At 46.2% G+C, this 3,234-nt stretch overlaps 1 long non-coding RNA gene across 1 annotated transcript; it reads left to right on the top strand.

Annotated features, from left to right (window-relative positions):
* Positions 1 to 581: 581 nt before the first annotated feature.
* Positions 582 to 2,093, top strand: LOC128126629 (uncharacterized). The gene is made up of 3 exons (XR_008224597.1): positions 582 to 967; positions 1,500 to 1,566; positions 1,941 to 2,093. It is a non-coding gene; the product is annotated as an uncharacterized LOC128126629 (long non-coding RNA).
* The last annotated feature ends 1,141 nt before the right edge of the window (positions 2,094 to 3,234 follow it).

The raw sequence follows: 3,234 nt of genomic DNA, 5'->3' as shown, positions 1-3,234 counted from the left end.
CTCCAGACGACAGAGCAGATTCAACAAGTGAGGCAAAGATTATTGACTGCCCAGAGCCGACAGAAGAGTTACGCAGACAGGCGCCGATCTGAGCTTGAATTTCAAGTCGGCGACTTCGTTCTCCTGAAAGTCTCTCCTTGGAAAGGAGTGATTCGATTCAGGAAGAGGGGCAAGTTGGGGCCCCGGTATATTGGGCCATTTCGTGTGGTTGCAAGAGTAGGCCGGGTAGCCTATCGGTTGGAGTTGCCAGCGGAGTTGGGTCAGATCCATGACACTTTTCATGTGTCGCAGTTGAGGAAGTGCATAGCCGATGAGTCGGCAGTGGTTCCATTGGAGGATATTCAGGTGGATGCGAGCCTGAATTACGCGGAGAGACCAGTGGCTATCAGGGATCGGAAGATCAAAGTTCTGAGGAACAAGGAAGTACCTCTAGTGTTGGTTCAATGGCAACACCGTAAGGGATCAGAAATGACTTGGGAACCGGAGCGCGAAATGCGGGAGCAGCATCCGGAACTATTTGCAGAATGAGACTTCGAGGGCGAAGTCTAATCCAAGTGGGGGAGAATTGTAACAGCCCGGAATCTCAGGTATTATTAAAATTATGTTTTTGGAGTGATTTAAGAGGGGACTCGGCGAGTTGGAGCCTAGACTCGCCGAGTAGGATCGCGGACTTGGTCGCGGGTCCGCGACTGGACTCGACGAGTCCAGATATGGACTCGGCGAGTCGACGCTGTTCAGCAGAAACCCTAACCGTTCAGTTTGGATCGTATTTAACGCCTCTTAGGCCGTCATTTTCAGTCTTTTGGTCAATTGGGAGAAACCCTAATCGCTGTGGACGCCTAGAGCAAGGGAGAAAGCTTTGGAACTTGGAAGAATTGGTTAAGCAAGAAGAAGAGGGATTAGGCTAAAGGAATATCAAGGAGGATTGAGTTCTGAGATTTGGGGGACACAGAGAGTGCGTTTCCAGGTAATAACTCGGACCAAATCTGTTACTTTGATGTATTTATGAAATTAGGGTTTATAGAACCCATTTAGTGATTTGATGAAGAAATGCCTTGTTACCCCACGATTATAGTCTTGTATTAGGACCTTTAGAGGTCCAGAAGGTCCCATGCATGTGTACTTCGGGACGAGACCTATCTCAGGAAGCAGTTACTCGTCTGCATGGCATGGACTCGCCGAGTTGTTCTTCAGACTCGGCGAGTAGCTTGAAGATGTGCTGGGACTCGCCGAGTTGTTCATCAGACTCGGCGAGTGGAGTCGGGGTGGCCCCGCGATTCTTCCACGAGGACCTCGTCGAGTCAAGAGGTATACTCGACGAGTAGAAAGGGAATATTCAGGAATCTGTGAGGACGACTAGACTCGCCGAGTCGCCATGGTACTCGCCGAGTCCAGTCGAGTTGACCGTTGACCGTTGACCAGAGTTGACCTAAGTCTGACTTCTTAGGGATAGTCAAACTTAGATGATATGAGTGTTAATGAGTTATGTAATGTTATAGGAGGGTTGTAGCTCGTTGGTTTGTGCGCGAGTGATTTCAGGAGTTGCCAGCTTTCAGCACTTACGAGGTGAGTCTTCTCACTATACTCCACCCGGAAGGGTTTGACGGTGTGACCGGAAGGTCAAGTATGTTATGTATTATGTTTATATGCTATCAGTGGTAAGTTAAGTGTTATATGGATATGTATGCTATAAGTGGTAAGTTAAGTGTTATATGGATTTGTATGCTATATGTGGTAAGTTAAGTGTTATATGTGCTATGTATGATATGTGGGCCGGAAGGCAATATGTTATGGGCCGGAAGGCGATTATGTTATGGGCCGGAAGGCGTTGTAATGAGGACCAGGAGGTCAGGGCCTGGAAAGGCGTATGTGTGTAAGTGTATATTGGGGAACTCACTAAGCATTTATGCTTACAGTTGTTGTGTATGTATGTATTTCAGGTACTAGCGAGGACCGTGGGAAGGCGCCGGCATGATCGATACACACTGAAGACTGTTTTAGGATCTTGGGAGTTTGAATAATTGTATTGACCGAATAATTAAACTATTTATGCCTTGTTTTAATGGAAAATATTATGTTTTAAAAATGAAAAATTTGTTTGAAAAATTGGAGTTGTTACAATAATCAACTTAAGGGCAGATACTTTATGCTTCTCAAGACCATAATATGCTTAGATCCGAAGTAGCAACTTCAGATCTGGCTTCTAACTCAAAAGGGGTAGCTAATCATGGCTAAAAAGCCCCCAAAACTCACAACCAAAATAGATCTAAAGGAGGGAAACGACTTAATACCTTCAATAACTCAGAAAGTTTCCCTAATCTTCAGATCTAAGGCCAATCCTTGAAGCTTCAATGATTCCCCTTCTTCTTCTTCCTTCAAATCACTCAAAAATGGTTTGGAAGCTTGAATGGGCAACAATGGGGCTTAGGGTTCGATGTTCTGGGTGAAAGAGGCAGTAAAGGAACCTTAGGGGAGAGAATGAGACGTTTAAATAGGCTCCAACTCCCGAATTTAGGGTTTTCCTCGCACATACCAGACTCGCCGAGTCGGTCACTTACTTCTCAACCCAGATCCCGCTCGGACTTGCCGAGTCGTCCCTAAAAGTTAGGGTTTTCTTTCCTTTCTTGGCCTTCCTGACTTTGGGTGTTACATTCCGACCAACAACCCTTACACCACAAGTCTCGAGTTCAACAACAACACCTCCACAAACCTACACGCGACCATAGCTCCCTGAATAACCATTAGGCAGCTGGGGCAGGTTGAAACGACTCCCAAGGGCCATCTCCGGCGGCTACAACGGCTTAAGATGCCGAACCCATAAGAAGGAACAAGGAAGAGGCGTTGTCGACATTCCGAATGTATTCTGGTCGCTCATAGCCCGCGTGACGACGTCCCTAGCTCCGATCTCCGGTCTTCAGTCGTGGTGTAAGTAGCGGGAAAAGCGGAGGTTGCCTCCACCGGACAGCAGCGTCAGCGATTTCGTCTTCACGATTGATGAGTTCAAAACTCTTAGATCGATTAGATCTTTCACAAGTACGATAAAAGAAATCAAACAGTTTAAGAACAATATGAGAATGAACACAGAACGGAATCAAATTTATGCTTATGATTCAAAACTGAGTCACGCCTCAGCAGAGCTCGATGAAGAACTTCCGCTGTAGAGGCGAGCTATAGGGTTTACAAAAACAATGCAACAAAATCAATGAAAGCGATAACTTCTAAGTCTGCATGCAT

The sequence above is a fragment of the Lactuca sativa genome, chromosome 6 (genome assembly GCF_002870075.4).
Source record: "Lactuca sativa cultivar Salinas chromosome 6, Lsat_Salinas_v11, whole genome shotgun sequence".
NCBI lineage: Eukaryota > Viridiplantae > Streptophyta > Magnoliopsida > Asterales > Asteraceae > Lactuca > Lactuca sativa.
This window is presented reverse-complemented; position numbering and strand designations above follow the sequence as displayed.